Genomic DNA, 12,981 nt, shown 5'->3' on the forward strand with positions numbered 1-12,981 from the left:
TTTCTGGGCCCTGGTGTGAGTTGTGTAGAAGTTTGTGTGTGTGGCTGTGTGTACCCTGTGATAGACTGGCATCCCATCCTGGGTGTACCCTGCCGTGCACCCCTTGCATGCCAGCATATAGACTCCAGCTTCCCTGCAACCCTGTATTGGATGAAGAACTTAGAAAATGGATGGATGAAAGTTAACAGCTATAGGAAAGGCTAGATGATAGTCTTCATGTTTCCATGTTTATTGTTAGTTGACTAGCCAAGTTATTTTAGAAAGTTCAAGTACTGTAGGTAGCTGCATCAGCATGAGTAGGCTGCAAAGGAACAAGTTAAGGTTTATTCCATGCTGAAAAGAAAAGAGATGCATTATTTTGGCTGTGGAGCAGTGGGGTTAAGCAATGCACTCCAGTCTTGTGAACAGTAATGGAAATTTGTGCTGCCAGACTGGGCTGACCTGCAAGTTTTGTGCACCACTAGGGTCGGACTTATGGTAAGGAAGACTAACACCAACCCCATCAGATTGGTACCTGAAACTAGGCAGTAGAACACAGAAGGTACAGGAGTATCTTTGTAATACATAGGGAGGGAAACCATGACCCAGAAGATTATGCTTGTTTTCTGTAGACTAAGAAAGTCAATGACACTGAAAGTGACATACTGTACGTGGCCTTAATTTGAAGTGAAGCTTTGCCATCCTCCAATATTTAATTTATCCTCCAATAAAGAAAGCAGGATAATATTTGCGCGTTTGAATGAAGTGGCTGAGTGACACAAAAAAAATAGCATTAATGGCTGCTGGAGAAGAAAGTTGAAGCAGATACCATGGTACTGTAGGTGATTTGGGTAGAGGACATGATCATCTGACAAAGGGGTGCAGTACCTTACAGTTCATATAGCATTGCCCTGTTACAAGGAAGCCAGGCGATCAGGCTACATGGTTACGAAAGTTACAATTACCGCAGAATGTGGGATATGAAGTGAAACAATTTTGTACTTTTTTGCACTGAAACTCAGCCACAGAACTACTGTAGATTCTGCTGGTGGGGAATCTGCTGGGGAGCTGCCTCTGGACAGTTTTTATGCCCCCATTAATGCAGCTTCAGACTGCTGCCCTTTCTCCACCACTCTCACATGTGTGCATGATTCCCGTTCTCATGACACTTGCTCCTGGAGTTGTACATATTATGTGTGTCAGCCAGTCCAAGGCACTGGTGTTCCCAAAGAGTGCTTGTTCTCCTTTAGGCACAGCAGGCACAGTGGAGGGAGTCTTCAGCCACCCTTGTCCCCAGATGTTATGTACAGTGATGTGTGTCTTTCATTTCAACACAGGGCTAGAGTATTACCTCTGGCACCTTGCATTCATACAGCTCCTCCTGCATGAAGTGATATTCTGGGGATGTTACTACCATCTCTTGACAATGCAGCTATCAGTGAAAACATATAAACAACATCCAACAAACCAAGACAGCAAGTGCTTAAAAAACGGATATATAAGGGCGCCAATGGGAAGTATTGTTACATATTTAAGGTAGCATCTGTTGGACCAAGCAGAGGTGTAAATATAGGTGATTTTGAATACATATTAACAGCAGTGGTTTGTAACTTCAGAAAAAAAAAGGACATAAGCCAACCAAGAAATGAATTCCTCAGAATATCAGGTCTGAGGAGAGTGTGCCAGCTGTTCTCAGTACTCCCAGCTGGCTCTGATTTGTCTCACCCTAGTGGTCAATCTGTAGAGCACAGAAGATTTTGTGTGAAGTACTGTGTTGAGTACTGTATGGGTTTTTTTTCCACTGCTTTGAAGCTTACAAAGAGGTTATGAAAAGAATATTTTAAGTAATGTTTGTTTCAGTAGAAAAGAAAAAAGGTCTGGCATTATCAGTCATGTGCTGTCTCAGTTTGTGTGCTGTGACCTATAGCTATTCGACATACATTTGTGAAATGACATGATTATTAAGACAATAATGATCTTACATGTTATACAATTTACACAGGTTTTATTTCTGTCACAAACACATTATATACAGTACAAGACAGACGCTCAAAATATACTCACTTGCACATATGAAATATATTAAAATGTGTTACTTGAGTAAAAGTAGTGTTTCTTTAAAATATGTAACAAAGTAAAAGTTTGCTTCTACAAAACTACTTGAGTAGAAGTATGGGAGTATCACCTCTTAACAACACTCAAGTATCAGAAATAAAAAGTATCCATCTTTTTATTCTGCCCATGGAAATCTACCCCAAGGCTCACATCAGTTATATTTATGTGTGGCAATTCTACTTTACATACAGTACCTATGGTTAGGGTTAAATGTTAAAACTTGAAAGCCTGTTTTAAAATAGGTTGTAGATTCCCATTACTCTTCTAAACTACTAAATACATACTCCATATCTGAATAATAGAAATAAAAACAGTTGAGTCAAATTACTTTAATCTTTATTGCTTTTACACTAAATAACCTGTGTTCCAGAACCTCTTGTTCAACTTCAATAGCAGTTGATTTTGAAGTGCAGTCTTGCTCTCCCTGGGATAGATAAAAGTCCGGCATCACTGAAGAGCCTCTCACAGGCAGCTGAGGCAGGCAAAGGAGTGCTAACAACTCCATGATTATGTGAAAGTCCCTCAGGCCAAATATCCTCCAAGCTATTTGGTACTTTCTTATGTGCAAGTCTTCATTCAAATGAAAAAGTCCTCTTCAACGGAGGATTTGGTTAATAGTTCTAGGGGATCAAGTAAGGGCTCCATCTGCTGCCTGATGTAATCCAGAATTGTACTGTACAACAATAGGTTTATATCATTATTGAAAATGTGTATGCTGTACAATGATGACATAAAACAAGTGGAAACATGAAGAGCATTTTGAAAATAAAATAATTACATTAGAAAATGATTGAATACCATTAGGCACACAACTCTCATATTTATCAGGCTCTATCAGATTTTATTTTCCATACATACACATTTGAACATTAATCCATCCATTCTCTTTACCAGCTACCAGCTTTATACAGTACAGGGTTTTTGGGGGACGCTGGAGCCTAACCCAGCAAGCAACTGGAGCAATGCACGATACACCCTGGATTTGGCACCAGTCCATCATAGGGCAGACAGACACACACACAATCATATCAGGGCCAATTTTACAGAAGCCAATTAACCTACTTTTACTGTATGTCTTTGGCTTCTGGTAGGAAACTGAGGCACCTGGAGAAAACATGAGACAAACATACAAACTCTATGCAGATAGCTCCCCAGGAATTGAACCCAGAGGCCCCAGCTCTGCAAGGAACCAATACTAACCACTGCATCACTGTGCCACCCATCTACCTAGTACTGTTAGAGAGCAAAATAATCTGCACCTAAACTAGATTTCATCCTTAAAATTCCAGTGTAAAACTGAACTGAACATGTGACAAATTAGATAAGATCTAATTTTTAAATATGTTTTAAATGAATCAATATTGAGTAGCCGTTAAATGTTCTTTCTCTGTATTACAGTTTTTTTCTAGAAAACACAACATAATGAGCATGCATACAATTACCTCAATGATTTTACATCATCATCAGGATTTTACAAATACAGCATCAAGAATAAGATGTCTATTAATTGAAAAAATTAATTGCTTCCTTTCCTTATGTTTATGGACATGCCTCACATGTCATATGCAGCTCTCTCAGTTACCTAAGAAAATATCAGAAGTTCAATGAAAATGAATGTTGTCGTCCTGTATGGATAGCAAGCATTGACACAGCAGCCAGTCACACCTCCATTAACCTGTCACTGAGCACTGGTTGCGGTGGATAGCGATCTGACAGGAAACCTGGACCACCTGGAGACTATTTACGACCACACCCACTTCAGGTGGTTCCGGATATTTAAGCTGTGATCTGACAGTGCTTGAGACTCTGTTATTGAGTCTTCAGCTTCTGTGTTCCCTAGCTTGTGCTTTGTTTTCTGTTTTGGATTTCTGACTTTACTTTGTCTCAACCTTGTTCCCCGTATCACCACTTGGATTGCTACTTCCTCATTCCATCATTCGCTGACCCCTACCACTCTTACGGACACCCTTTTGTGCCTTGGACTGTGTTTAGTTTCTCATTCACAGAATCTGATCCCTGTCTGTCAACTACAGACTTGGACTGTGTTTACTACCTGATTCCCTGGCCTGCTACTGCACTGCCTGCAGCTTTTCTGTCACTGCACTTCCTGCAGTTTCCCTGGTTCATCTTTTTGCAAAGAAATGCTTCTTGCATATTAATTCTCAGTGCTGTAAATATACTGTCTATCCTTATTCTTTAGGGGAACAAGTTATAGGTTTATTCCTATATACTGTAAGTAAAGAGAGGTGTGAAATGTAACCTACAATAAATAGAGAGAGTTTAGAAGAAAATTAGTCTGGCTTTGAGAGAAGAGGGAAGGTGTGATCCTGGCTGCAGGATAATTTTAGTTTCTGTAGACTTTCTAATGTAGGAGTTAGGAAAACCATCTTTGAGAACACAGACAGAGAGATTAGTGTGATCATGATCAGACTAATTTTCTTCTAAATCCTCTCTATTCATTGTAGGTTTCATTTCACACCTCTCTTCACCTGTCCTGACTTCACACTACCTGATTGGCCACTCTGTCTGATTGGTCACTCTTTTGTTCTCCCGCTACATTACCTTTGCTTACAGCCCTGTCTTTCTCACACCTGAAGAAGGCTCCATGGCCAAAACGTTGTTTTGTTTCTTCTCTTTTCAGCATGGAATAAACCTATTACTTGTTCCTTTGCAGCCTACACATGCTGATGCAGCTACCCACCAGAATTTATTCTTTAAGAATGTGTGAAATACTCTTTACAGCCATGGAGAGTTAGTCTGCGTTTTCTGAATGAATAACAGCTTGCATTCTGCTTCCATGATTTCAGCTGCAATACTTGTTTGTCCAGTTTTATTCCATTTTGGGGCTTGGAAAATATTTTGTAGGTGTCATTGGCTTCTGTCTGTGATGTACTCACAGTTGACACCAGGTTTAAGAGCTAGCATGCACAATGCTCATGTTTGGATAGGTGGTGCAGTACTCAAGACAGAAGTCCATGTTTTGGGCTCTGGCAATTTTGTGGAATTCACCCTAACTTTCTTCTTCCTATGGTCCTTGGTTTTGCTCTTCAGTATTCAGGGCCTCAGAGATGTATTTATTACCAAACATTTAGAAACATCAACGAATGCTTTATAAAGTGTAAAACAAAAATGAAAAGGTAAGGAGGCAATCCTATTTGACTATTTTATGGGTGTTGAAAGGGAGAATATTCAAAAATCCCTTTAAATAGTACCACCCCCGTCTGAACATTAAAAGTCACTACAAGTGTGGACATGTGCTGCTAACCTCTATAGATACTGATGTGGGTGTTTGTGGCTTGAAATGGTTTGGAGTGGGAAACTGAGAGATGACATTAAGGAACATGTGAAGTGAGTCAATGGTCAAAATGAAATAAAACTTTTACAAAAAAAAAAAGAACAACTCAATTAGTCACCCAGAATAATGTTTAAAACAAACTTTTAAAAATCCCTTTAGAATCTAATATCTAACCACTTTATTCATTACCAAACGTTTTGAAGGCCTTCAGCTGAACCATTGTCTGTGGTGATTGAAATCACTGGCATTTTTGAAACTCTGAATGGATGTCATTTAAACCATAACATCCACAGTGTTCCAGCTTTTTAGATGCCTACAGTATATGCAACATGACATCTCTGCACACTGTTGGGATGAATCCAGTCACTGTCACTCCAATGTAGGTTCATCACTATTAAGCAGTCGGTTGTGGTGGCAATACATTCCACTTTAAACATAATATAGTCTTTAAAATAAGGTCTTTAAAAGCAGGTACTGTAGCATAATAATATTAAAATGGCTAGAGACATAACATGGCTGGAAACCTTCAATTATGTAATTCATAACCGCTTTACCTACTATGGCCTGTGATAAACACATGATAGGATTTGACAGGATGTTAATCTTGATCTGCTTGGTTATTGAACCAGAAATGTGGGCTGACCCCCTCTTTCTCTCCTGTATGCTATAACATGACATTGTGCACTTGTTTTTTTTTGTACAACTGATGATTTCTTGCAGAGAAAATCACTAAATCTATAATGCATCTGAAATTTTTACTCAGTTGCTACAAATAATAGCATCCATATATCCTCAAATGAATAGCTTTCTGGCAAAAAGATATATCATTCTGTTCACATTCCTATGTTTCATAACCTGATCACATTGTACAATAATAATCCACATAGCATCAGTTTTAAATTAACAGTGCTAGCTGCAATGATAACAAAATGCATCTATGACTAAGATGGTAGAACACATTGTGGGGTGGCTGAATATAGAATAAAATGAAAAACTAATGCAGATACATTTCACAATTTTCACGGTCCTAGAGAACTGACACCGTCATCAATCAATGCATTCCTCCATGTATTATGCAAGAAAGCCCATGGACAAGTTCAAATTACAGCATAACACAGTAGAAATGTTTCTCTATTGATATATTTTTATATACTGTATATGATGATACTAGGCTGGCACAGTGGAGCAGTGGTTCGCATTGCTTTCTTGCAGTACTGGGTTGAGGCTCCTTTGATGTCTTTCAGTTGAACAAATCTTTGAGGTAAGACCATGGATGATCTGCACTGTTCTCTGCCTTCTCTATGAGCCACAATAATAATTTTGATATTCCTTCTTGGTGGTATTTTGTCTCTTTGCTTTCTGGTTATTCTAAAAAATCAGTACAGTATCTGGTTGGGCATCAGACAGGTATGCAAAGGAACAAGTAATAGATTTAGTCCATGCTGAAAAGAGAAGAGAGAAAACACAACATTTCGGCTGTGAAGCCTTCTTCAAGTGTGAGAAACACAGGGCAGACATCAAAGATTAAATAGCACAGAAGAACAAAAGCTGGGAGAGGGGAGGGGGCAGAAAGGCAGAGAGGCCACTCGGGAAGTGCAGAGTGGAGAAGGGTGAAGAAAGGTGTGAAGTCAAGACCTGCATGAAAATAGAGAAGATTACACAAAAATAAGTCGGTCATTGAGAGAAGGGGATAGTGTGAACCTAGTTTCAGGATGAGTTTTGTTTCTGTTATTTTTCTGCTGTGGGAGTTGAGAAACCCTTCTTTGAGAATGCAAACAGAGAGATCAGTGTGATCATGGCCATCTGAGGTGAAATGAGAAACTATGGGCTTGGAGAAACCTTTCATCTTCACAGCCCTAACATGTTCTCGGAAGCAGTCTCCTAGTCTCCTTCCGGTTTCCCCAACATAGGTAGCTGGGCATTTTTGCAGGAGATACAGTAAATGAGGTTGCTGGAGGTAATTCCCACCGTGCCTTTGGGGTTATGCAAATCACATTAAGTCATATACAGATCCACAGATTTGCCAAAACTGCAGCATACACATCAATGAACTGTAGTGGGATCCACAGTGTACCATATAAATACTGTACATATAGTAAGCCACAACAGACAGGTACTGTATGTCATCCAAAACATACAGTATCCAATCAGTTCTGTCTTTTCTAAACAAATGTACTTGCGTAAAAGTGTCTCCAGAATTAATTACTTAAGTAAAGTACAGTATTTATCTTAAAAAGTACTTAAGTAATGTAAGATACTATTTGCACTTTGTTACTTTACACCCCTGTTTACCTAGATCCTGAATTACAGTACTTGCTGTCATCACACAATTCTTCAATGGGAGACAAGGTGTGTAGATTAAGGAAAAGAGACACAACCAAAATAGTCATATTTTTACATAAAGGCACGTCCCCACCTGCTGTCAACAATGTAAATATTGTAAATATCATGTTTTGGCTCACCTGTGATATTCTGGTAATAATTGTGATTTCTGTGTTGTCTGCATTGCAGACCTCCTTTTGCTTCAGGTTTAATTGAGCATCAAATTAGTGTGTATTGTCTGGACTTGAATAAGTTGGAACATCTGTGTTTTCAAATGTGTGAATACTCAATATTCAATAAGTCTGATCATTTGTTACTCAACATCCAATAAACCACTCCTAATTCTTTTCAAGGTGTTTTAAGATGTGTTTTTTTAACATGGACATTAAATTTTTCTACATTAAAATATAATTTTTGAAATGGAAAAACTTTCAATGGAGCCACTTACTTTTACATTTCTCAGTTTAACCTTGGTTTTAAAAACCTGAACGTGACACGTGATTACACCACACACTACAGACCATGCTTTTATAATGGATGAAAAAAATGACTAGAGTCAGAAGGAGCTATATTGAAAAATCATTCTTTTTATCTTATTCACAGAAAACTTATTTTTTTACCTAGAAAAACCTCACTGTGTTTTTTTTTTATCTTTTGGGGGAATACCTCTGACTCAGACCTCTCTGTAATTGTTGTGCAAATAGCATCTGTCTGTCTCCCTCTTCAGTCTCAGCTTCAGCTCCACCTTAGCGAAATTGTAAAACTTTACAGTAATTTGCTACTTTTCACATATATCTACAACACCTGCACATGACTTTTTAAAATAGCGTACATTAACAATAAAATACTGCTACTGTTTTTACCTGTTTTTACCATATTATATTTCCATTACTATTGAGAAATATCTACATGTAAAACAAAATGTACTGTATATAATGGCCGGAATGTATGTTTTAGTTCAAAACATACAACCTTGAGGAGGTAAAACACAATCTGAATAATATTGTTTGAGTTACTGTATGTGGTTATGGTAATTATTTTATTTAGATTTATTTTTAAATGAATATTGAATATTGAAAATATATTATTATGTGTTAGTTATTAATGTTTGCAGTTCACATCTCATTGCATTACTCAAGGCTTAAACAGAGAGTCTGGGATGATGTGGTTAAATTAGTTGTTTGCCTATAAGCACAGGACCCTATATCAGGTTAAAATGGATGGTCAAAGGGTTTGTTTGGTGAATTACACTGGTTAATCATAGTAAAAGATAAACATGTAGAAGAACAGCATACAACCACAGCATAAACGACAATATTTACATATAGTACTGTATTTTGAATTTATTTGCAGAATCCTACAGTATTGCTAAAAATGATCTCTCCTCATCTGGTGATGCACATTTAGATCAGAAAGATATATTCCACTTTTGGGTTTACATGTCACAGGAAGGGAGATTTAGTGCCAGGTTGTACTATTTTATCTAGCCCGCAGGGTATTTCTCTTGTTGGCCTAGTAAGGTTTTGAGTAGGAGTTCAGGTTTCAAGGCCAGCATTCTGGGCATCTGGTTCAGTACACATAGACCTCTGAGACACATTTTGTTTTTACATAGTGTAAATGATAAATCCGTTTTTATTCAGTGTTGAGTGTTGTGGAGTTATTTTACTGTATTTGTTAAACAATATTTGTCTATCAAGAATTTTTACTCTGAGTGTATTACTCTTTTGCCAGAGCTGTGCCTGAGAATAAAGAACCCACATGCCAAGATTCCTATGCCTCCAATTATACCTACTGCTTACTTGTATTTATAGTCATTATTTTATTTCTGGTTGCCCCTATTTTAAATATACGGTTTATATTAACTAAGGTAAACAACTTAAAAAAAGGAAGAAAAATCAGCATTAATTTTACTATTTGGTAAAATTTGAAAACTGGGGCCTCTTTGCAGAGGATGTTAAGATACGAAGAGTTTTAGTGAATGAATGCTCAAGACTTGCTAGATTTAGGAGACAGGCAGTGAGTGTAGAAGCTGTTTGATACTTATCAACCTATACAGGAAATTAAACCTCAAATGTAGATTATTTACACATATTAATGAATGTTTTAAAATGTGTACAACAAAAATGATGAGGCAAGGAACCAGTGCTGTTTTACTATTTAAGGGTGTTAAAAGAATATTCAGAAGTCTCTTTAAATAGTACCACCTCTGTCAGAACATTAAAAGACAGCACAAGTGTGGACACGTGTTGCTAATATCTATAGATATTAACACAGGGGTTTTTGTGGCTTGAAATGCTTTGGTGTGGGAAACTGAGAGATGACATGAAGGAACATGTGAAGTGAATAAAAAGGTCAAACTTTATAAATAATAACCAACAGGCTTAGCAAACCAAAAAAATGTGTAAAACAAACCTCTGAACGGTCCTTTAGGATCTAATCTCTAACAACTTTTAATTCGTCTACTGCACAAAAGTGGATACTTGAGCCCTTGTCTTGACTTCTTTCAGAAGCTAAAGTACATGGAAGTTCCTTAGTTTCCGCACTGCCTTGTCCTGAAAGAATTATAAACCTGAGCCATCTTCCGGAAGATTCTGGGACCTCTGTTCAGCTTGGTCCAACCGAATTTGCTTCTGGCCCTTTCCTCATTGAGGTCTAAGGGACTGTAATGTTACATAAAGAATTACAAACATTAAGTTAAACATTGCTTAAAGGCTTTTTGAAAAGCCCTGGAACAGAAATCTAATGGCCATTAACCATCATACTTACAGTATATTGTTTTAGAATGTTTCAATGCTGAAAGTGATAATCTTCTGAAATTAAATTATGCTCAAATGCACTACAAAACAACAAAAGATTCACCACTTAAAAAAAAACAAATACAATATACAGTATTGTGCCTATAGAATGTCTACACTCCCTTTCCAAAGTAATTTTCTGTAACAACCTTAAATCAAGAAACATTAATAGGAATTTAACACACAACCTCCAAGTGCAAATCAAACATTTGATTGATGATTTCATCACTCAATGAAAAACTAGAAAAATGGGTCGGATAACTACACACACTCCTTTGTAAAAGCAATTGTAAACTATCGCCAGTGTAATCATTTACCTTCCAAAACACACAACAAGCTAATTAGCCTCCTAATTAGACTTATGTTCAATTGTAGTGATTCTAATGAACTTTGAATAAAATCAGCTATTCCTGTAGGTCTCCTCTACTGGATAGTGCATCTCAATTCAACTATGGGCAACCATGAGCTATCAAAAGCCCTCCAGGATAAAGTTGCAGAAAGGCAAACAGCAGGTGATAGATATTAAAAGATTTCAAAGCCGTTAAATATCCCTTGGATCAATTTCAAGATTAATATTTCAGGATTATTAAGAAGTGGAATTTGTACAGGACCACTGAGGCCTACAGTACATCATGCCACTCAGACACACTGGATGTCAAAGCAAGAAGGAGACTGATCAGATACCAGGAGACCAATGGCAACTTTCAAAGAACCACAGGGTTTTATGGCCAAGGCAAGTCAAAGTATGCCTGTAACAACAATTTCCCAGACACTCCACAGATCTGGCCTATTGATAGGAAAGCAAGAAGAATCTAATACTGAACATCAAAACAGCAACAATGTGTCACGCCCAACATCCCTCCCTAGAGGGCGCTCCACTGCTCCCATTATTGTTCGTGTGATTAAGCTCTCCAGGTGTACCCTTTTAGTGTTATTATTTAAAGACTAGCTCCTCCAGTCCTCAGGGCTCATCATTAGGGTAAGATGTCGCGAGGCCCGCCTAGCACCAGGAAACCCTACGTCCGTCTCCTGAGGGCATAGGCCTCATCCCCGACACCTCCCGCTTCCTGAGCCCGGGGTCTGGAGGATCTCGACCCGTCACCCTTGGACCTTCATGTTTTGTTTGTCCGTGTGCTCCCCCCTCCCGGGGATTTTAACTTTGTCGCGTCCCAGGATGGATTCCTTGTTGATGGACTCTTGGACTGTGCTTTGACCTGCCCTTGGACCCGTTTGGATTTGGATGCCATTTTGTCTTCCCCGTACACTGTCTCACGGATTGTCACTATTATTTTGTGCACTATTAAACCCCTGTGTGTTCCCTTTTACCACGCCTCCTGTTTTCTCCAGCTCTTACCGCATCGCATAGGGTCTTCTACAAGATCTGACACGGATTTCAGTCTGTGTTCATGACACAATGTATTGAAGTGATACTGCAAACATGTGGCAAATGTTTTGTGGTCTGGCAAAACTAAATTGAAACTTTATGTCCTAAATATAATTACATTTGACAAATCCAATACAACACAACACCCAAAGACACCATCCCTACTGTGAAGTATGGTGGAGGCAGCATCATATTATGGAGATGATTCTTATCAGCAGGCACCAGGGCACATGTCAGGATAGAACAGAAAATGAATGTAGCAAAGGCAGAAAGAGAAAAACCTGCTGTCTTTTGCAAGAAAGCTGAAATGGGGACAGAGGTTCACATTACTACATTCAAGCAAATCATAATCAATCATAATTCAAGCAAAAGGTTTTTCCACTTTAAGGAGTGTGTACACAGATCCCATCCATTGTTTTAGTATTTGATTTGTAATTACTTTTCATAATGTTTAATGATTTTCCCTTGGACAGTGTTTGTTACAATGTGTAAATAAAGACAACATAAAATCTGATTTAATGTGTCTTGATTTTAGTCTGTTGACTGTGTGTTACTTTGGAAAGGGTGTTTAAAGTTTCTATGGGCACTGTATTTGTATATGTATCTGTTGCTGCTCAAATGAAACACAGCTCTCAGGTAATACAGGATCCAATAGCTTAAACATGAATACAAATTAAATAAAAAAAACAGAACATCATAGAAAATGTGAACTAAAAATAGCTGGTTCCACTAAGTTCAATTGAACTCAGGTCATGACAGAAAACACACCATTAAAAGACTGATATTACTTTTCTTGTTGTTTCATTGCAGTTGTAGCACACTGTGGCCTTCTTTTGCCCTGCAACAGCTGAACAGAAAAGCTGTTGGAACTAAGGTTACCCACAATCTGCACCAAAGGTGTTGTTGTGTTAAAGGACAATGCCCAATACCATTACACATCCAATAAACCACTATGAACAATGCACAAGAATAAGCATAATCGGAATGTCTCAATGCCTTCAATTAGGTCTGTCAAGGCAAAAACACATTAATCACTCTTTCTCCGAATACTTCAGATGTTCTTTGTCAAACAGAAGGTAATTTCATCCCTC

The sequence above is a fragment of the Atractosteus spatula genome, chromosome 2 (assembly GCF_055471065.1).
Source record: "Atractosteus spatula isolate fAtrSpa1 chromosome 2, fAtrSpa1.hap1, whole genome shotgun sequence".
NCBI classification, from domain to species: Eukaryota; Metazoa; Chordata; class Actinopteri; order Semionotiformes; family Lepisosteidae; genus Atractosteus; species Atractosteus spatula.